Consider the following 23173-nt stretch of genomic DNA (forward strand, 5'->3'; position numbering starts at 1 on the left):
AGTGATTCCCTTTTTTAAATCTTTTATTTATTTATTCATGAGAGACATGGAGAGAAGAGAGGCAGAGAGAGAAGACACAGGCAGAGGGAGAAGAAGACTCCATGCAGGGACCCCGATGTAGGACTTGATCCCAGGACTCCAGGATCACGCCCTGGGCTGAAGGCAGACGTTCAACTGCTGAGCCACCCAGGCATGCCTCAAAAATTTTTCTTTTCCTTTTTTAATGGTAAACTTGTCCCAACATCATTTACTATGTAATGCCATGAACCATATAAGATGCTGCTTTTATCACCTGCTGTACGCTCGTGTAGCCTGCTAGTCTATTTTGGAGTTTTCTATTCTGATCCTCTGCTCTAAGTGCCCATTCCACAGCACTGCACAGGTAGGCTTATGACAATTTAAAAATATAATGTTCAATCTCATTGGCCAAGCAGATGACCTTTGCCTCCTTTAGTTCTAAAGTTTTATCAATTCAGGTGAGTGAGTTTAATAGAAGTAGATGCAGACTCTGCCAAATACAGTAACGGTGACTGCCACCACTCATGTGGGTCTTCCCACTGGAAATGTAAGCCATTGGTTTTCTGGCTGTGGATTGTCTTCCCACTGCCAGTGTCTTCTCAATGAAGAAAAGAATTGGAGTCAAGAGTCATCTCATTAGCATTGCAGCTGTAAATATCATTTGTTTTCTGAAAAAATATGTGGCCTTAAAATATGTAAGATATTTGTCTGTTTTATAAACTTCATTAAAATGTATGTGAATGTCCTTCTTTTCCTGCAGCAAAGTGTCACCTTCCTGAGTTCTGTATGCACAAAATTTGAATTAATAGAAAAAGGAATACCTAAGGGAATCATGTCTGTAGAATACTTAAAGGTGTGCTTAAAATGATTAATGATAATGTTCAGAAAGGCCTTTTACTTAATTTTAGGAATTTTTATAACTTTTTAATTTGAAATAATCATAGATTCACCAGAAGTTGCAAAGAAGTGTCTGGGGCACTTTCCCCCATGTTAACATTCTGTGGGTCCATAGTACAGCGTCTACACCTAGACACTGCTGTTGGTACAATCCAAAGACTTACCCCAAGTTCACCATGAGATATGCACTTATTTAATGTGTGGATCTCCATGCAGTTTTACCACACTATGCAGTGTGGCTTTGCATAAGTGCCCTCACGGTCCTGACATTAAACTGTGGTCACCACAGGCTCCGTCTTGTTACCACTTTATAGCCACACTGTCCTCTCCCCCATCCCTAACCCCTGATGGCAAGTAATCTGCTATTTTCACAGTTCTGTAATTTTAAGACTGTGGTACACCTGGAATCATGGAGTAAATAACCTTTTGGAATTGGCTTGTTCACTCAGTGTAATTCCCTGGAGATTCATCCATTCTTCCTTTTTTATTCCTCTGGTTTTCTGTGGTGTGGTGGTACCAGTGTGTGTGATCGTTCACCCAGTTGCAGGACAGTTGGGTGGTCTCCAATTCAGCCCATTCCAAAGAAAGCAGCTCTGACCATTCACATGCAAGTTCCCATGTGAAAATGTCTTCATTTCTCCGGGAAAAAAGATCCAGGTATGGGGTTGCATGGTCAGAACAGGTTTAGTTTCAAAAAGAACTGCCGAACTATTCTCTAGAGGGGCTTCCAGAAAAGCCATTTATTTATAATCATCCTGTGCTTATATGTTCATCCCTTTAAAACATCTTTGTTCATTCCTGGCCTAAAAAATATTTTGTCTAAGAGGCAGCCTGAACCCAACTTTCACAAGATTCTGTTAGTTGCAACTTCTTCGCAGGTCGATCTTCACTTTTTTCTTTCTCAGTTTATGGACTTTAGTGTCCATTCTCTCAGTCGTTCATATACTTGTCTCTAACCAGGACTCCTCATCACCTGGAAAACCAGGTGCCTTAGGACAGAAACTGAGGTGAAGATTCTCGCGTAGATGATTCCTCGGGCTTGGCTACTAAAAATAGAGCTGCTGTGAACTTGGGTATAGAAGTTGTTGGGTGGGCATCTGTTCTCTCTTCTCTCGGGCAAGTGTACCCAAAAGTGGAATTGCTGGCTCATATGTTAAGGGTACGTTTGGCTTTCTAAGAAATATCAAATGGTCTTCCAGAGTGGCTACACCATTTGGCATTCTCCCTCCCAGTTGCCCTGCCTCCTCACCAGCATGTGGAACTGTGGCTTCTCCATACCTCTGTCCTAATAGATGGGTCGAGGCACCTCACTGTGCTTTTAACTGACTTTTCCCTGATGGCTGATGACACGTGCATTTTTTAAATGTACTTATTCCCATCCACATGACCTCTTTGGTAAAGGGACTTGGTTTCTGCTCATTTCTGAGTTATGCTTTTGCTGTTGAGTTTTGAGGGTTCCTTATCTATGTCTTTGGCATATGTGATTTGCAAACATTTTCTCCAAGCTTTGTGCCTGGTCTTTTCATTCTCTTGACAGTATTTTTACAGAGCATGTTTTTAATTTTGATGAAGTCCCAATTTATCAGATTTTTTTTTCTTTTCTGGATTGATTTTTGGTGTCATGTCTGAGAACTCTTGGCTAACCCCAGTCACAAAGATTATCTGTTTTCTTCAGAAAGTTTAAAGCTCTGTACTTTGCATTTAGATCTGCGTTTCATTTTGCATCCTGTGGGCATGATATTGAGGTTGTGGTTCTTTTCTTTTTTTCCTTTTTTGTCCATGGAAGGCCAATTGTACCAACATCATTAGTTCAAAAGACTTCCCTTTATCCATTGAATTGGCATAGCATTATTAAAAATTGATTGACTCTATCTGTGTGGGTCTATTTCTGGACTCTTCATTCTGTTAACTCTTTAAAATGGAGCTGCTGGAAAATTTAAAATGACACATTGGGCCCTCATTTTATTTCTGTTGGACAGCATTGTTGGAAGCACAGGTGACAGCCAGAGGGCTGGCCTTCAGGAGGTTCCAGTCAGTCTCTGGCTGAGGGTACCCCTGGGGGAGGACAGGACCCCCTGGCCATTTCTGGGGGGAGTGGCTGTCAATGCTCAGGTCAGCCACAGGCCACCTAGGTCACTAACACTTAGAGCAACCACGGCTGGCAAAAGCGATGTGAGGGGGCACCAACAGCATCTACTCTGGTCCTGGGGCCTATATCCCTTGGTATCTCTTTTCTTTCTCGCTTCTTTCCTTTGTGGTGGTGAGTTTACATTCTGAGAACTGCATTCCTCCTCCTTCCCATTCTATCTCCTTCTCTCTCTCTTCCCCTTCCTCACATTTAATATGAAGGCTTGTTGATGATCCTAATTTATTTTACCTACTTTATGTACCTTTTTTTTTTTCCCTACTTTATGTACCTTAAATTATTTATTTCTTCCTCCTTTCTGCCCTTTTCACATTTCCTTCTGTATTTATCCATAACTTTTGCCACTTGATTCTGTTACTTTTAATACTTAATCTATATCTCATGTTTCATTTTTTATCTTCTTCTGACACATTCATCTTCAGAGATAGTCATCAAACTCTTGTGACCATATATATATACACGGTGGTAGCCTAGCCTCACATACCTGTGAGGGTCAGGTTTATTATAGCAAGCAGAGTTTCAATAGCAGTAGTATGACCATATTTTTTAAACTCCAGGATATTAATTTTGAGGAATAATCCATATATAGTTAGTTACAGTACACATTGAAAATAATTTAAAAAGTAGCTAGCAATGTACATTCTTTCTGGCATAAATTTACCTTCTTCCTCACATATGTTCAGAATATCAATTTCCTCTCCTAACCAGTTTGGTGGATAACAATGAAATAAGCATTTCTCTTATGTCCTTGCTACCTCCTGCTATATGATTTGATAATTATGATAGTAAACTTATGTGTTTGTTGTAATTTGAGTTAGATCAGCTTGCTTGACTTCATTTGTATACACAGGATGGTGACACGAGGGAAAATTCTGTTTAGAAGAAGAATTGAAAGAATGAATAATTAGTCCTGATTGTTATTCCCCAACCAAAGACTTACAGAACACCTAAGCATCCCACTGGCTTCCCGCAGTGTATAGCTGTGTGGCCTATTTTTAAGGGGTCATTTTAGCATTCGTGTAGAACTGAAGCTCATTACCTGGCCACACCTATAGAGCTACATCTAAAGAAGAGACAGTATTTTGTTGCATGGCTTCTCAAAACTGCATGCAATTTTAGGACTAATTTTGTTTGTGAAAATTATTTGAATGCATAAAATATGGAAAACGTGTAATCATCTTTGGAAGCAGGTTGTGATTTTTTTTTTAAGATTTTATTTATTTATTCACGAGAGCCACACACACACACACACACACACACACACACACACAGAGGCACAGATGCAGGCAGAGGGAGAAGCAGGCTCCATGCAGGAAGCCCAATGTGGGACTCGATCCCTCGTCTCTAGGATCAGGCCCTGGGCTGAAGGCGGTGCTAAACCTCTGAGCCACCTGGGCTGCCCCAGGTTGTGATTAACTGTGTGTTAAACTGTCAAAATATTCCTTCACATTTTTCAGGTCCCTCATTTCCAAATAGACTGGTGCTGACCTTGGACACTTTTTTCAGTGATTCTTTTAGAAAACTGTTTTACTTGTCCTTGCCTTAATGCTGCCATAGTAATTCATTTCCAGAGGCGTGGCCTAACAGGTGCCAGCCAGGAGATGCTGTGCCCTGCCGGCAGAGTCTCAAGGAGAGCCCGTATCTTAAAGAGCATTCCGATAATCCAGGTGAAAAAATCTTTTTGGGGGGCTTGACTCTCTTTCCATGTCTTGTCCCAGAGATTTCTCATGTTCCATTAGGCTTTCAAGTTTCCCATTTAAATTTCAGACAGCTTGGAGTTGGGATGTGATGTACAACTACTCCAGGGAGCCTGAACCTGGGGTCTTTGGGAGGCTGTTTTAGAGAAGCTTGGCTACACTCAGGTTCAGGGTTCACTTGGCCTGGGTCTGGAACAAAAATTCCTCATGGGGCCTTTGGTCCTGGGGGAATCCTTTGGGAAGTCATGGATAGCTTAGTAAAATCAAGGGGACTGCTAACCTCACTAGGTGCTTTCTAAGGGCTGACTCCCGGGCGGGCCATGCAGTGATTCCATTTGAGACAAAAGGCTGGTGTTCCACAGAATTTAAATTAGTATTAAATTAAGTTCATGGTGGGCTTGAGGCATTTATAAAACCACGTCCACATATAGTTTGCAAAATATGCATTTTTTGGAGGTAAGGGGTATATGACTCCTAAAGGAATAATAAATGCTTCTGCTCAGATTGGAATCCATAGACATGTTTCTATGGGATGTGAAATGTATATGAAGATATTTAAAAATTATATATATATATATATATATATATGCATACACACACACTTGGATATGAGATTATTATCCAAATACTTGGATAATACATGTGGATAATAATTTTTAAAAGCCTTATTCATGATTATCTGAATGACCTGGTCATGTCCCAGGGCTACTGTTCCATCTCAGCATCTGGGTTTTTAATTGAATTGACATTAATTGACCGATACTGTTTAACTTCAAATGCAGCGTTTCTCAAACTGGGCGCAGAGGCAATATTCTGAACTGGCCTGTGAGTTCTCAGAGTTTGAGGAACCCTGAGTTGGAGGTTATAGTTGCTTTAATAGTTTGCTAAGTCATTCAAATTGTTTCTGCTACTGAAATACAAACATGCACAATGTCCAGGCTTTGTTCTCAGGGAGGTTATGTTCATAGAGGCAGAAGAAAGAGAAACCGATGTTTACAGAGTTTAGAGGGGTATGAGGTGGACCCTGAAAAAGAGCACAAAGGGGGAGCATCTGCTTGGTTTGGGGGGACAGAGAAGAGGCACAGGAGGGGACCTTGGGGGTGTTACTAACATAAGCTGAGAAGGGTGCAGGGGCAAGCAGATCGGGGCAGGTGTGGGGCATTCCTTGCAGAGAGGAGAGAGTGTGCGAGGCCACAAGGCATGACACAGAGCCCTGTACGCCGGGACACCTGCTGGGGATTCTGTTCAGATGGGTGGGGTGCTTGTGGGGGGCAGACTGGGAGGGAAGTGGAAGAGAGAGCCAGGGGCCAATTATGAAGGATTTAGGGAGTTTATAAGTGGTGTTAATACTGACCAATACTGGTCTCAAACACAAGACTAGCAGAATCAAATTTGTAATTTAGAGAATGCAGAGCGGTATGAGGGTGGCTTCTTTGGGTGCATTGGGGTCATGAAGAAAGGGGTTAGGAAGTTGTTTACTTTTAGGTATTTGCAAAGGTAAAAACACAATAAAACAGAAACAAATACTCTTGTTGGGGGGACTAGGAGATGGAGGAAGGGGAGATTGGTAGTTGCACAGCCTATCCCACTTAGGCTTACCCCCGTGGGCTTGCACTTAGCCACCCGGCCTGCTGACTGCAAGTGAGGTTGCAAAACAATCTTTATTCTGGATAGTTGTGTGCTCAGTTAACATCTGAGGAGAAAGTAGGAAATGGAGCAAGCGGTGCTCATCCTGGTCCCTTGGGAGCATTTGCATTAAACACAAACCGGCTGCTAAACGTCTTGTTTTGCTTATCACTAGGTATTTCATCAGGAGAGAAATGGCACCCCCTCCAGCTATAGTTTCCACCTTGATGTTCTTTTCTTACTTGGTAATTGGCTTTTGTTTATTAATTCTATGTATTTTCCTATTGTTTCTAAAATTTTTTAGTCCATTCCTTTGGGTTTTCTCTGTTTACAGGTTTATGATAAAAAATTAATTCCAAGAGGCACCTGATTTGCTCAGTCAGTGGAGCGTTTGACTCTTGATCTTGGGACTGTGGGTTTGAGCCCCGCGTTGGGTATAGAGATCACTTAAAGGTAATTGGGTATAGAGATCACTTAAAGGTAAAATCTTAAAAAAGAAAGAAAGTGACATTAATTCCAAATACAGTTCGTTATTTTAAATTTTCGTACTTTATATTCCCTTTATTTGCCTCCTTTCATTGGCTAACAACTAACAGAATGATTTTAATAATAATTGTACTACCGGTGTCTTTTTCCTTTTAATAGGAATGCATCTAGTGTTCCTTCACTAAGCATAATGTATGTGCACACTGACATATATTTTAGACCTACATTCTGAGATTTCTTAATAGAACACTGATTTTATCAAGTGCCTTAGGCATCTGTAGAGAGAATTACATGCTTTTTCTCTTAACACAATCAGTTGCATTAATATCCAAATAGTAAACCATTTCTTCATGTTAGCTATGAAATTTACTCGATCAAGACTGTATCATCCTTCTAATGTGTTGCTGGATTCTGTCTGGAAATACCATCAGCTTCATTATTACAAATACTGATCCGTATTTGAGTCTTAATTCTACTTTGTTTCTGGTGATCTACATTTATAATTCCCTTATCCTGGATGACTTCACCCCTTAAATATTTATATCTATGGCAGGTGCCTATCCTACTTAGTTAATGTTTACCCAACCTAAACGTATTTAATGCTTTAATCGAATTTAGCCTTTGGTCTTGGTTATGTAATCATTTTGATATTCTTTCCTTTTTTTTTCCTGGGCTTTTGGTCACTGGAGAAAATTTCAGAAAAAAAATTGTAAAGAAAACCAGTTTTCTCTAAAAGTAACAAAAGCTCCTAGTGAAAGACCATTGACAGATTTCACTGCTAAGTCCCTGTGAGAGAAGGGTCTCAGCCTAGGCTCAGAAAGGTGCCCATTTATTAGGAAAATGTGGAAAGTCCGGGTGATGGAATGACCCAAAGGAAGTTACCCAATGTCATTGAATTCAGTAACAATTAATAGGACAGATTAGGTTTCTTGATCACTTAAAATGTACTAAAAATCAAATCTAAAATGTGATTAATTAGGCTTTATATAATTAATCTCCTGAGGGAAATACTTGGAACATTCCCATTTATTTATTTATTTATTAAAAGATTTATTTATTTATTTATTTTTAAAAATATTTATTTATTTATTTATTTATTTATTTATTTATTTATTTATGATAGACAGAGAGAGAGAGAGAGAGAGAGAAAGTCAGAGACACAGGAGGAGGGAGAAGCAGGTTCCATGCCAGGAGCCTGACGTGGGACTCGATCCCGGGACTCCAGGATCACGCCCTGGGCCAAAGGCAGGGGCTAAACCGCTGAGCCACCCAGGGATCCCCAAAACATTCCCATTTAACTGTGCAAGAGGATGCTTGCAAGTATAAGTGTAGTAGCAAGGCTCAGATGGGACATGGGAAGTGCAAAGGGCACTCCAGAATTCCAGAGCTTTTCTTGTCTACTGACCTGTTTCGACATGGAATACCTATAGTAGGGCTCACCTGGAATAATTTCTTGCTAACATTGGGAAGTTATCAAGAGGCAGACTCTGCTGCTAAAATACTATATAAAGCATAAATATGAAGCAAATCATACCAGTGTAATGAAATAATCTTTAAAAAGTTAAACTGATGTCTGTGTAGTGACATTCTAAATTGCCTCATCACACAAGTTGTTAGGAATACACGAGAAGGGCTCCCCTAAGTGATGGCAGGGGCCTGGTGTGGTTAGAGGAACTGCTTAACTGACCTGGCGCCACTTCACAATTAATTTCTTAGAGGATGTGCCAGGATCTGACTTATGCCCTTGGGGATAACACAGATTCAAAACGACCAGTTATGGCGTAAAGGAGGATCCATGATCTGGTGTATCTGCCTCCTGGGAAGGGGAATTGGTTGATCCTGAGGTCAGAGAAAGGATGTGCTAGATGACTAGACGCCAAAGTGCATGAGGAATGAGGACAGGGACATATATGAACTCATTTAATTCTTATTAAACCATCAAGGAAACTGAGGCGGAGAGAGGTTAAGAACTTTTCAAGGTCACAGAGCTAGGGGAGTAGTTCAGATCTGAATGCACACTCCTAACTGCTTTAGTTCTAACTCCTCTTAGATGAGAGTGTAAAGCCATACAGTAAATACTTATTAATTTTAACTACCATGATTACAACTTTGATTTTAAGAAGTGTTTCTTGAAATTCTACCTCCCAAATACCCGCCCCTTGAATTTGCCTTCTAAGTCATCCTTCTAAGTCATCAGGTCATTCAGGCTTATATAGTTTCTGATCAGGATTTACTGCCGTGGCCTCTGATGCTTCCTGCTGCCAACCTTGCCCCTTTCAATCCTATTTCCATGGGGTCCTGTCATCTTGCTAAAATGCCAATTTGATTTCGTCTGTCTGACTCATGGAGCACCAACAGACAACCAGTCAATCATTATGGGATGAATGGGTGACTGCATTAGCTACAAGACTTCATTGGCCAAAGTCCCGTCTCCATGACACTGTGTTTAGATGAACCCTACTTCATCAGACTCTCCCTCTCATTTTTTTCCAGCTTTTTTCCCTAACACTTCCTTCTTCCAAGCGATTAATTTTTTTAGTAGTTCCTTCAATCCATCAAGTGATACTGCGGATTTAAGGGTAAAATGATGAGTAGGTTTGATAGCATGATTCATCTGGGTAAGGACACTTCATTTAGTTTCAAATTGCTAGCAAATGTTAAGTAAATGATTATAGTTAATACTGGTCTTAATCTCATATGCTTAGATCAAAACCATATTTTTTTTTCTCTTAGTTTTGTTGCTCATCTAATGTCTGTAAATTTTTTTTTTTTTATTTTTTAAAAAATTTTTATTTATTTATTTAAGAGAGACACAGAGAGAGAGGGAGGGAGGGAGAGAGAGAGAGAGAGAGGCAGAGACAGAGGGAGAAGCAGGCTCCATGCAGGGAGCCCGATGTGGGACTCAATCCTGGGTCCCCAGGATCATGCTCTGGGCCGAAGGCAGTGCTAAACCGCTGAGCCACCCGGGCCGCCCCTATTCTTTTTTTTTTTTTTTTAATTTTGTTTCTTTATTTGAAGGAGAGAGAGAGTGAGCAAGAGAGAGCACAAGCGGTGGGGGGGTGCGGGGGGGCGGGGAGAAGGAGAAACAGGCTCCTTGGTGAGCAGGGAACCCGATATGGAGCTCCTTCTCAGGACCCTGAGATCATGACCTGAGCTGAAGGCAGATGCTTCATGGACTGAGCCACCCAGGTGCCCTTAATATCTGTCAAGTTTTAGCATACCCATCACAGCCACTGTTCTCCACGTCATCCTCATGGGGTGGCCGTCAGGTGTTAAAAGCAGAGCATTGGAGTCCCCCCTCCACAGACAGGTGGCTCTGAGGCAGTTTTCTGGAGACAGTGGGCTCCAGCATCCCATGGCTGGGGGGAAGTCTCATGAGTAAAACACTACTCTCTAGATATTTCTTCTGATTGCTTTATACTTAATTTCAACTTGCTGGCAAATTGAAACAACCATGGACTTAGCCTTTTGAACCAGTCTTAACCCAAAGACAGTATCAGTGATAACCTTTCCTTAACAGTATTTGGCTTATAATATTACAACTTAAGAGGCAAAGGGAAAATCTTTCAGATAATAAGTTTCATTCAAGAATATAAAATTTACCTGTTTTTACTTGGAGAGGGACTGAGGGAACAGGAAGTCTCTGGTGAAAGTGGAGTTGAAAGAGTAAAATGGAAATAGGAACAGAAAGTGAAGGCCACCTGGTGGGGGATGGGGGTTGTCAGGATGCAGACTGTTCCTGCTTAGACTTTGTCCCAATCTGGGCACTTAAATTCACGGGAACAAAAAACAGATAAAAATGGGATAGTCAGTATTTTCTATCCTTCCTGGTCACACGTGAAGCTTAGCAAGTAGTAACGAGGTGGGAAAGAAAAAAGAAAAAGAAATGGACACATTTCATTCATCTTGCACTTACTCCCTGAGCTGGTCAGTGGTTTCCCCAGACTTGTGCTCCAATTCAGGGCTTCAGGGAGGCCCCTCCCCCAGCCCTCCCTCCACTCCAGGCTGGTCTGTGGGCTCACATTTAAAAACCTTAAGGTACCACCTGAAAAGATGCAGACACAGACCAGGTCCTGAATACATGGTTCAAGGTAAGGATGAGGTGACAGGACCTTGCCCTTAGAAGGCTGGATCTGGAGCACCTGTGGATACTGGAAGAGTCCATTGGTAAAGGGTCAATGGCACCTCTTTCTCAAGACCTCCGGACACGTAGGGTTGTTTCTAGATTTTCATACCCAAACCCCACCAGGAACTGGAGTCACTGGGCTCCGTCCGGTTGTCCTGGACAAAGCAGCAGATTGACTTAGTGATGTTGGAGTCAACGAACATTCCAGAGGCCGAAGCTGGTGTGAGTCTTCCCCGTCCTCTACTTGGGATCCTCTTCAATCTACTCCCAGGATGGGGTACAGCAGGGATTGCACTCGTGTCCCTGTAATGGGAGTGCAGGGAGCTGCCACCTTACAGCCTGTGGCTGATATTCTTCCCCCGGGAGTACGAGATGGGCTCCACAGATGGAGCAACCCGTCCCCATGAAGGGTCTTTTTATTTTTTTATTTTATTTTTTATTTTTTTTTTCCCGTGAAGGGTCTTAATCTCAGACTCACCAGAAGGCAAACTCTTTCTACCCTGGACATCATTGCCTAATCAGATCTAGCTTAGTTTTGAGCCCAAGTTGTGAATAAAAATAGCCAGTGCTCAGGTGACTCTTTACCAAAGCAGTCTAATGCAGGGGGCGAGCCTTCTCACGCCTGGGGGACCATCTCCCAGGAGGCCGGGCAGGTGTGCTGGCAGTGTGTGACATTTGAAACCGTGCTTCAGTGCACTCCACCTGGGGCCACCTTCACTCTGCCCGGCAGCCACTGGGGGGATCCTGGTTGACTGCCCGGCAGCCACTGGGGGGATCCTGGTTGACTGTCAGGTGATGAGGACAAGGCAGCCGGGGGACTGTGGCAGAGGCTGGCAGGAAGGCACAGGTGGAGACCAGCAGGCAGCTAGAGGCCTAGGCTCCTGGCAGGACCCCATGATCCATGAGGGGTGCAGGGTGTAGCCACTCTGTTGTTTCTCCTTCCCTCATTTGCTGTTGGTTTTAGCCAGAGCTCAGCTGGGTGACAGTGAGACTGAGGGGCAGGCCTCCCTACACCTTCCTGGTGCTGAGACATAAATGTTCCTTACTTCTTGATTATTTTATTTCATGAATACTTCCTAGGCATTTATCAAGTGCACAGCATCATGAGGTTGGCAAAATACACACGTAGCACACATGCACCTGGAGATGTCAAAAGAGGTTGCTTTACGTAGAATGACAAATTGGGAAGTTCTCAACCTATGAAGGTTACTTTTCTGAATGCAAAAAGTATATACATATAGCATGAAACATGTATGCACCCTGTAAGAAATTCAAACAAGTCAGAATATGGAAAATAAAAAGTGGAACCGCCCCCTCATAACACCTCCCTCCAGGTATAGCTGCAATGTACAGAGTATGTCTTTAAAACCTATCTGATGTACTTTGGGACAACTACTTGGGAGCTTTGGAAAACAGGAATAATTGCACATTCAGAGGGCGAGAAAGTGTTGCCATTCCAGTGAAAGAAAATAATCTCCAAAACCTTCCCAGGTTTTATTTTAATATTTCACTACAGTGATCATTGGTTAGTTTGTATGTGAGATTTCCATCAAGAGCAGCTCCTGAGACGTCAGGCATGCTACCCGAAGAAGTCCTGCTGGGATGGAGTGTGCTTGCCCGAGCTGAGTCCACGAAGCGGTGTCTGAATCATTCCATTTGGCCATTGCTCATTCAGGTGATGCCACACACCACAATACATCTTCTAAGACAACTCCGCCCAGGACCCTCAAGCTTGAAATTGAAGAGCTAATTTCCCTTGACCAATAAAGCAAACACTTGACGTGATGGCATCTAGTTTCCTGAGGTCTGAGAGATGGCTAGGGTTGCTGGAATCCAAGTGGTGACACATTTATCTGAAGGGGCAATAGATTCCCTCTTCCCTGGAGCTGGCTCGGAAGGATGTACAGATGTGCCGAGCATGCAGGACTTCCCTCACTGAAGATAACACCCAAATAATTACGAACAGGACGACAGGGCATTTAAGGAGAGATCATATTTAAAATAGTTTTGTAAACCCTCTTAAGGAATGCCTTTACTTCTCTGTTTCACTCTTCTAGAATATTCTTCCTCTGTTTGCCGTCAAAATTGAATCCATTTGTTTTTTTTTTTTTTTTTAATTTTTATTTATTTATGATAGTCACAGAGAGATAGAGAGAGGCAGAGACATAGGCAGAGGGAGAAGCAGGCTCCATGCACCGGGAGCCCGATGTGGGATTCGATCCCAGGTCTCCAGGATTGCGCCCTGGGCCAAAGGCAGGCGCCAAACCGCTGCGCCACCCAGGGATCCCGAATCCATTTGTTAAAGCTGAGCTTCAGTCTTATCTTCAGAAGAGTCTCTGGTAATAATACTTTTTCCCTTGTTCTTTTTGTTTGAACTTCAGCAGCACTGTGATTACAGTCAGTTGTCATCACCCATTTCCTTCCTTAATAGCAAACTTCTTGGGGCACTTGGGTGGCTCAGATGGTTCAGCATCTGCCTTCAGCTCAGGTCATGATCTCTAGGTTCTTGGATCGAGCCCGACGTTGGGTTCCCAGCTCAGCTAGGAGTCTGCATCTCCCTCTCTCTCTCTGCCTCTCACCCTGCTTGTGCTCTCTCTGCCTCTCTCTCTCTCTCTCAGATGAATAAATAAAATCTTTTTTAAAAAAAGAGCAAATTTCTTAAAAGCAATATTTATCTCTATAGATAGCATGTGGTTATTAGTTCGGTTATGTATAGGTAAGAAGTTCAATAAATACATATTGAATGAATACCTACAGCAGTTTCTACAGGAGAATAGGAATAATTACATTGAGTGCAATAGTTGGATGCTTCCACAGACATAATTTTTCTAGCACTAGTGTCCAGAAAATGGGAAATCCATGCTCTACCTTTCCTGGTGTCCCTGCTATCATTTATACCAGCTTCTCCACACTGCTGAGGAATGGAGCAAATCTCTTCTACTTCATTACTGCTTTTGCTTCTCCTCACGACTGATAATCCAAGCTAAATGTCAATCATCTTTTCATTTGCTATTTGCTTTCTTCATCCGATTGTACGCTCCAATCCTGGCCTGCTTACGCAAGATTAATGCTACCAACCATCGGGCCTTTTTCCTCCTTTGCACACATACCTTTCAAAGCAAGGATCATGCACCTTTGGTAGCTTTCTTACAACCCAGTAGCACCCGGGTTTCTATTATCCTTATTGGAAAAACAGCATGGCCAATGGATTTAGGACTCCCTCCATATTTAATGACTAAAGATACTCATGGCTTAAAGATACTGATTTGAAACATCACCTGTTTCAAACGTGACGTTTCACATACAAGGACTCACTGAGATCCCACCTGAGAAGAAGTGACAGGCAGGTCTTTCAAGTTTCAAAGTTCTCTCTTCAGAAGATACAAAGCGAATGTACTTCTGTCTTCCACTCTTCACCTCAATTTGCTTATCAGGCAACCATCAGTTCTATCATTGTTCCTTAATTTGGAGACAGAACTAGTAAGTTTTGGTCAAGCCCTATGATTCATTTCCTTACTTTCAAGCAAGGTCATTGCAGTTCCCATTCAGAGCTCTGTCAAGTGCTGCCCCTGGGGGGAGGGGATGCAGCCTGTGTCCTCTGAACCTCAAAGAGCTTTGGTGGGGCAATGAGTCATTCATTCCCTAATGCCTTTTCCAAGTGCAGATAAAGCTTACAGTTGGTTAAGTGATGGGCAAGGTGTGGAATGAAGGTTGGCACCGGCCTAGGGGAAAAAAAGTACATTTCCTTTTCCAAAGTGAAATATTTATTTTAATTGGCTCACAATAAATAGTAGGGTAATTGTAACTAACAAAACAGAAGTGCACTTTGGGGAACAGGCACAGTAGAGAAAAGGGGGAAAAACGTGCATAGAGATGGAAAAATTTTGCATCAATCTTTTTTATGACTTAGAGCAATTTTATAGGATTATAAAATTTGCTGCAATTAGTAGCTCAGTAGAGTAATTTTGAATCCGACTTTAGGAGCTAGAAGGTCCTTTATGAAGTAACAGATTCAAACCCCCTCCCATCCCTTATATTGTAGATGAAAAAAAAAATTGAGGTCAGCGTGTCAAGACAGGATCAGTTTCTTAATTACTTTTGTGTATCTCCAGTTGAAAAGTTTGGGTGAATCACAAGTCTTTCTTGCCTTGCTGTAACCTCTAGAATTATCTACACACAGAGACAAAGCTGCAGCTGGCTGGCAGTCCATCGCCTTTCCTGCCCGCAGTCCCAGGGGATCCAGACTGGGGTAAGGGACAGCTCTTCACGTGATCCTCTGTGCTCCCAAAGACGCGTCGCGTTCATCAGGATGTCTAGAGGTGGAAGTTTGGGTTCTCCTGACCCCTCTGCATCTCTCAGTTAAACGTTCAGGTTGGTTTTGAGCTTCCCAGGGCTCCAGAGATTTGGAATGTGGTGCAGAGGTACAGAGGTAATGCTTAAGACAGATGCTTCTAAAACATAATAATGTGACTCTTCTGCTTAAAAGCCTTTAAAGCCCTTCATTGCCAATACCGATGTTTCATGACTTATTTTTATTTTTAAAAGATTTTATGTGTTCATTTTAAGGAGAGAGGGAGCAGGAGTGGGGAGAGGCAGAGAGAGAGAGGGAAAGAACCCGAAGGAGACTGCACACTGAGCACAGAGCCTGACGCAGGGCTCAATCCCACCTCCCTGAGATCATGATCCGATCTGAAGTCAAGAGTCAGACACTCAACCGACTAAGCCACCTGGGCGCCCCAACACGGGTGCTTTGCAATGTGGGTTTTGTGATGATTCGGGTGTGATGAGACCAACAAATCAGCAATCGCTGTTGAAAAGATAATGAGTTACAGTTGTCCAGAGGAGGGGCCTGCCGTGCAGTGCAGGGCCCCACTGGGAAGCCACAGGGTGGGTCTGGGGCCAGTGAGAGCAATGGCAGAGCGTGGGCAGCAGCCTTTATGGTGGTTTCCTCAGGAAAGGCAAGGCAAGGCGGGGTAAGCAGGCTTAGAATTCGTTGGTTGAATAATTTTAGCGGGCTCTGGGAGGGGGCAGAGGCCATGCCTAGCTGTCTGGTACCTGACCCTGGGATGATTAGGGCAAAGGAATGCAGCCTCCTGGGGTGTGAGGGCCTCCTAGAGGAGGTGGGAGGCTGTGCTCTGGCTTGGCTGGCCCCTGTGGGAAAGGTGAGCTGGTGTCAGCAGGACCCCGGATAGCAGGGCAGCAAGAATTCAGAAAATCCAGTTCACACAGCTGGTGTCTGCAGAAGGGGGCACCTCTCACCGGTGCTCCTGTCAGGTGCTCCGGAGCAAGAGGGTGCAGTGGCCCATTTGGGGCGCTGCTGCCTGTGGCATCCTGCTGGCAGCACATCCATACGTTGAGCGTCCATCTCCTAACAGAGGGGAATCCTGCTTTAAAAAGGCCTGTTAGTCTTCATTTAACATTTTCGTCAGCTCGTGTAGCCATAAAATTCTTCTGAGAAACCTAAGGTATAGTTAGTTTTAAAGGTGTCTCGGATATGGTATCACAGACATAGCATCTGGACTTGTTTTTTTTTAATTATTTATTTATTTATTCATGAGAGAGAGAGAGAAAGAGAGAGAGAGAGAGGCAGAGACACAGGCAGAGGGAGAAGCAGGCTCCATGCAGGGAGGCCAATGTGGGACTCGATCCTGAATCTCCAGGATCAGGCCCTGGGCTGAAGGTGGCACTAAACTGCTGAGCCACCCGGGCTGCCCTGGACTTCGTTTTGACCACAATCTGACGCTCCTGGGGTTTCTAATAAGGACCACCAGGCTGGTTTAATTAGGGTCAACATCAGGAGCTTTCCTCTGTCCTGCCTCTAAGCTCTGCTCAAACCAGTTTCCCCCTCACTCAGGAGTGGACCTCGTGCTTTGCGCCTAATGCAAGTCTTTCTAGCACCAGCTCCTCTCTGAAGTCCTTGCCAGCTTCCCAAACCCACAAATAAAAGCTGCATACCACATGCTGGCGTCCTGCTAAGCCTCCAGAATATTAACTGCCTAGTCACCATGATAGTCCTATGAGGCAGGCACCGTTCGAGTCCCTATTTTATGGCCCAGGAGCTGGAGATGCAGAGATGCTGAGGGACTTGCCCAAGGTCACAAAGCTCAAGGTGTTCAGGATGTCGTTGGCGCTGCCTTCACGCTGTTCGAATATTCTGTGCTATTGATTAAGTAATGCTGTTTGACGTTTCTGTAGGGATTTAGGTAGGTGCCCTCTCAGAGACGTGTGTGCCTTACTGTGTGCTTTCTATCGGAGTGAAGGAGTCTCCTCTCTCTTTTCACTTTCTGGAACTTTATTAGGACTATTCATTCAGAATTTGTTCAGAATTATTTCAAAGGAACTTTAATTTAAAGCTTACTTTGGCTTAGCAAGGTGATTTTCTGAGTCCTTCCTCAGAGAGACTATAAGTTCATCAGTAAACAAGAATGCAGGGAAAATTTCAAAACCACTTAAAAGCTCACTTTGTGATACTAGATCTAATACATGCCCAGTATCCTCCTGCTAACTCGTTGTCATCCACTCATTACGGGGAGCATTTTGAGAACTGTCTCAGAGTAAACGGGTTCAACCAGGAAAGCAGGACCAGTAGGAGACAGATAGTATGAGATTTTATTGCAAGGAATTGGGTTATGTGATTGTGGGGCTGGCTGGTCACACCCAAAATCCACAGGGCAAGCTGGGAATTCTGGAACATTCTGCAGCTATTGTCCCCAGCCAGAATGTCTTCTTCAGGGAAGCCTCAGTCCTGTTCTGAAGGTCTTTCAACCGAGTGAATCAGGCTCATCTAGATTATGTAGGAGAACCTCTCTGAAGTAAGTCACTGGTTATGGACTTGAGTCACATACACACAGCAATGCCTGGGCTATGAAGATTTTATTTATTTAATTATTCTTAGAGAGAGAGAGTGCAGGGCGGGGGGAGGGCAGGAGGAGAGACTCCCAAGCAGACTCCTCATTGAGTCTGGAGCCCAACACGGGGCTCATCTTATGACCCTGAGCTCAGGACCTGAGCTAAAATCAACAGTCGGCTTATTAACTGACTGAGCCACTCAGGAGCCTAGGACAAGCGTCTGACTGAATAGCTAGAACTGTAGCCTTGCCAAAGGCAGGCACTCAACCGCTGAGCACCCAGGCTTCCCTAGGTGTCTATTTGTGTTTGAAGAAAAGTAGTTTATTTAGGAATATCCTAGGGAATAAATGCAATGTTTTAATCATTTAAGTGTCCTCCCCATCAATTGGCCTGAAGCATGTGACACTGCACATTGGTGGTTCTGGCCATACTGCTATCTTCTGATCCCCTTCTGCTCTCTCTCTCTTGGTGGTCTGGACATAAACATCTCGAGTTTCTATTAACCTAGAGCCTTAGTGACCTTCTATGGAAAAGGGAATCATTACAGTTCTGGCCTCCTCGGGCTATCTGGAGGACTACTTGAATTAGAGAAATCACCAAGTGTGCATGAGCGTGTGGCACACGGTGAGCCATACACCCCTGTAGGAGTAGTATTGTCATTGTTTCCCTCTGGTTGACGTCGTCTTCCCTTAAATGACAGAGGTTTTCTGCAGGAGATGTCTAGAGGCTCTGATGTTATATTCAGAAACATTTTAATGGGACGCCTGGGTGGGTGACTCAGTGGAAGAGCATCTACCTTCAGCTCAGGGTGGGATCCTAGGGCCCTGGGATCGAGTCCCGCATCAGACTCCCTGTATGGAGCCTGCTTCTCCCTCTGCCTATGTCCCTGCCTCTCTCTCTCTGTGTCTCTCATGAATAAATAAATAATTTTTTTAAAAGAAACATTAAAAAAACTTGGCATTTATCAATTCCCATCTAATGCAAAATGTATCACTTTCAAGGACTTGTTTTCTGTCATTATCTTTCCATGGCCGTAGAGACTCACACCCCTGGCAGAGTGGTCTGCTGCACTAGCTTTTGAGAATTCCCTGCAACTTTGCTACCAGGCCCAGTGGGTGGCCTGTCAGAGGGAGGAGCCTTTAACCAAACATGACGGGTTACACTGCTCATAAGCACGGAGTGTGTTCAAAGACCTGTCTAGGCAGTAAGCCAGTTTTTCTAAGTAGCTTCCTTTTGACATAAATAAGTGTTTTATTATCGTCTTGTTATGGAGGAAGATACTAAGATGCAGAGAAAGGGTGCCTTCTCCAGCTTTGGCTCCAGAGTTAATGATGTGGTGTTCCAGATGTCTAGGTCCTCACCTGCCTGGATCTGGATAAAACTGGCTATTCCTGAATACTGAACTCGCTCCTCTTTCTCGGTAGGCACCATGACCCAATCCTAGGTGGGTTGGTCAGGAAAAACTCTGGCTTTCTTCTCAAATTCTTTTCCCCTGGCACTCATGGCAATGGTGTGAAAACAGAGTTCATTTGCCAGCAGTGACAGTTTTCCTCATTCGCTTTTAGAGGAATACAGCAACATTTCTTAGGGGAACAAAGTGGCGGTGGCCACCGTGGAAACAGAAGGCAAGGGCTTACTGCATTATCAGAGGAACCTCTTTGCAGATATGCTCTCAGCTGTTTGGAGGCATGAGAGGGGACGTCTGCGGTGAGTGATAAGGGGGATCACCTCCATAAACTGGTGGAGACTGTATATGCTGTTGTCCCATATTGAGGACAACACTTACGTTACTTATGTTACAAAGTCTTCGAGATCTCCTATCTCAGAGCTGTTGACTATGTATGTAGAGCCTGAACAGCTGGTTCCCTTCCACTAAGGGTGCCCTTCCTGATTCACATTTCTGCATCACTTAAGAGACTGTGAAGCCCTCAGGTGTGATCATGTAGGTCTTTTCTCTTGTCATCTATGCACTTCCTAGAGGAGGGTTCAAAACATGGCAGGTGCTCAGCAAATGCTGGTTGAGTATGTCATTCATGGATCTACTGAAGTGTTCCTAGGTTTGGATGGAATGGTCAAGAAATTAACTTCTTAGTACTTAAAGCTACTAGAAACATGGATTCAGAAATGGTTTCACAGGCAAAAGATCCAATAATAGATGAGCGTTTTTGATTTATATGAGAAAAGGATTCAGATGTAGACCGAGTACCGAGAAATGGGACGGATTTTCTAAGGGAAAGCCACTTCTCATGGGGTGAGTACATATTTTATGGACTTTTGGTAACATTGCAACTGAATGATCTATGTATTGAGATAATGAAAATATATAATCTCATTTTAATTTGAACACTGTTACTTAGGTTAATAATAACCTCAATTTAGGAGCTAGGACTAAGGCTATGGATTCGATATTGAGTAAATGTCATTAAGAAGAGTTGATGGTAGGTAGGAATAATCATGGGGATTATTCCATGGGGAATAATCATGAGATCAAATCATGATAAAGCCACTGTTAATTCTAATTCGAACAATCGATATATTAAGTCATCTCAATAAGTTTTCAACACTCATACAAATAGGGGCTGAATTCACAGATTTAGACCATTTCCTGAATTCTATTTTGGAGTTTCACATACATGCTTGTGGCCTGAGATAGGCAGATGGAGGAAATATTTTACCATCTTTAGAGCCTTTATCTTGTCTGAAAGCCAAAGTGGAACTCTCTTGCCTTTGGCCATTTAGTTCCTGAATTATAAGAGAAGCTGCTAATTTTCACTGCTGCTTTTTGTTTTTTTAACTTTTTTTTTTTTTTTTAACTGACAGATGAAATACTCAACATGTATGCACTTACTTAATTCTGGAAACACTGTGAGGAAGTCAACACTGTTCTCTGATTTTCAGATGAGGAAGTACAAGTGCAGGAGCCTGGTCACACTGCTACCACCCGGCAGCCAGTCACCCCAGGCAGGCTGACTCCATGTCTGCACTTGACCCCTGAGCTCTGCAGCCTGCAAGGCACCTTGGGTCCCTGGTTAGAGTTCATGTCTGGCCTATCCAAATTCTGGAAACCAGTGTTAGATGACATTCAAATATTGATAGGATATCAGCCACGAACATAAAATTGGGGCATACTGTGTTTACTGCATTCTTTGAATGATCAAAATGCAGGGTGACTTCCAAAACAAAACCCCTATAACCAGAGGAACAGGATTCATCACAGCTCAGGACAAACAAACCTTGGTAATATGGAGGGTTGGGGACCCAGACTTGTCCTCGATCCCTGGCTGCAGCCAGATTTTCTCCCTCCCCTGACTTATAGTAGAATACTTGCCTCTAGTTGGGATATAACCATTTCTGGGTCTTTTGGTATTTGTTCAAATTCATCCAGGCATTATTGACATTTTCCTGGAAATCACACAATATTCTTTCATTTGTTTTAACACTGAGATGTGTTTCATATGAGGAGACACACTGTGTTTTGTTTTTTGATTTTTGTTTTTTTTTACATTTCTCTATCTGCCCCCGCCCTACCCTCCAATTTTGGATAAGTAAATGTGAAGAGAAAGAGGTACAAAAATATAAAATCTACAAAAATGACATGGATGTGTTCGCCATGCCTAAATGAACTAATGAAGCATCTTGAAGATTCTTTCTTTGTGTCAGTTACACTGGTCTCTGTCATATTTGTGCAGTGTAGCTCCCTGCATAGGAATTGTTTAGTTTTCTGAAATGTATGTAAGAACAGTAAACAAGGGGATCCCTGGGTGGCTCAGCAGTTTGGCTCCTGCCTTTCGGCCCAGGGTTTGATCCTGGAGTCCCTAGATCAAGTCCCACATCAGGCTCCCTGCATGGAGCCTGCTTCTCCCTCTGCCTGTGTCTCTGCCTCTCCCTCTCTCTCTCTCTCTCTCTCTCTCTCTGTCTCTGTGTCTCTCATGAATAAATAAATAAAATCTTAAAACAAAAAAAGAATGGTAAACAAAGGGCACTAAATATTAATGATTAATATAAGCATAAGAACAGCTTCTAAAATAAGGTTTGGTTATAACATGCTGGATGAGAGTTGCAGCAAATCTAGACATCAGGCAGCAGGAATTCTCCACGGTTTAGAAATACAGCCCTAACTGCTCATTGCACCAACACACTAGTGAAAGACCTAAGGAGGCAAAGTTCACATGAAGAAGGAGGAAGAGTCATCTTGAGAGGGTTTGCATTCAGCGTTGATTGGCTTGGAGCCCAGGCACTCGGCACCCATCTTGCCACTTGGTATTAAATGACTCACTGCATCAGTGACAGAGGGCCTGGGAATTGTGTTGTACCCGGAGAGGACAAGTGGAGCTTTCTTGGATGCAGCAATGCAGGAGCAATGTGGGCACTTTAATAACATCATAAGTCTAGGGATTTCAGTAAAAATGAAGGTACCTCCCACAAAGTCTCATTGTCAAAGTTGCTGACATGATTACAGACTTAACAAGAGTTCACCATTGATTGGCACGCACTGCACAAATGAAGAACCTGGGGTGGCCAACATAAGTCTGAAAACATATTCAATCTCAATAGAATCCAAAAAAAACCCCCCAAAAACAGATAAAAGTGGAAAGTAATTTTCCATTTGGCAGAGATTGAAAAGGAATGCTAATGGTCAGTGTCTGTGAGGGCATTGGGAAAGAGCAGCTCACACCTGCGTGGTGGAAGCGTAAACTGATAAGAAACTCAGCCACTGCCTTCTCAGAAATACTAATGTATAAATATATATAGCAGTCTTATTTGAAACTATAACTTCTGTTTTTTATTGTCCAGGAACTGCAAACAATAGCAACTTATATATCTTCATTGTAGGAAAATGACACAATGGTTTGTGGTATATCCATACAATAAAATGCGCCGTAGGGATTACAAATGATGGTACAGAGGAATATTTAAGGACCACGAGGATACTCAGAATGTATTTGCAGTGGAAAGAATAATGTTTCTCCCCAAAAGCATCCATTTCTGTTCCTGGAACCTGTGCATCTGTTCTGTTGTGTGGTAAAGGGCAGTTGAGGTTTCAGATAGAACTAAGGCTGTTCATTAGTTGAACAGGAGTTGGGAAGATTATTCTGAATTATCTGAGTGGGGCCCCTGTAATACAAGAGTCTTTATAAGGGAAAGAGGGAGGCAGGAAAGTCCAAATCAGAGTGAGGCAGTGTGAGAGAGGCTCAGGTGACGGTCGCTGGCTTGGAGGATGGAAGGGAACACAAGCTGAGGACCATGGCAGCTTAGAGAAGCTGGAAAATGCCAGAAAGTAGATTCTCTCCTAGAGCCTCCAGAAGGGAACATGGACGGCTCTTCTGA

The 23173-nt window shown here is 43.2% G+C and overlaps 1 protein-coding gene across 4 annotated transcripts in view; it reads left to right on the forward strand.

Annotated features, from left to right (window-relative positions):
* The window catches only part of SOCS6 (suppressor of cytokine signaling 6), a 155212-nt gene that overhangs the window by 89121 nt on the left and 42918 nt on the right, over positions 1-23173 (forward strand). For 2 of the 4 annotated variants that reach the window (XR_005985421.1, XR_005985419.1), the window contains exon 7: positions 15177-15367. The exons of 1 other annotated variant lie outside the window; for it this stretch is intronic. The gene's annotated coding sequence lies outside the window, so the exon portion shown is untranslated. The remainder of the gene's footprint in view (positions 1-15176; positions 15368-23173) is intronic. One more of the 4 variants, XR_005985420.1, reaches the window with a different exon arrangement.

Source organism: Vulpes lagopus, chromosome 24, assembly GCF_018345385.1.
Source record: "Vulpes lagopus strain Blue_001 chromosome 24, ASM1834538v1, whole genome shotgun sequence".
In the NCBI taxonomy this organism is placed as follows: Eukaryota; Metazoa; Chordata; class Mammalia; order Carnivora; family Canidae; genus Vulpes; species Vulpes lagopus.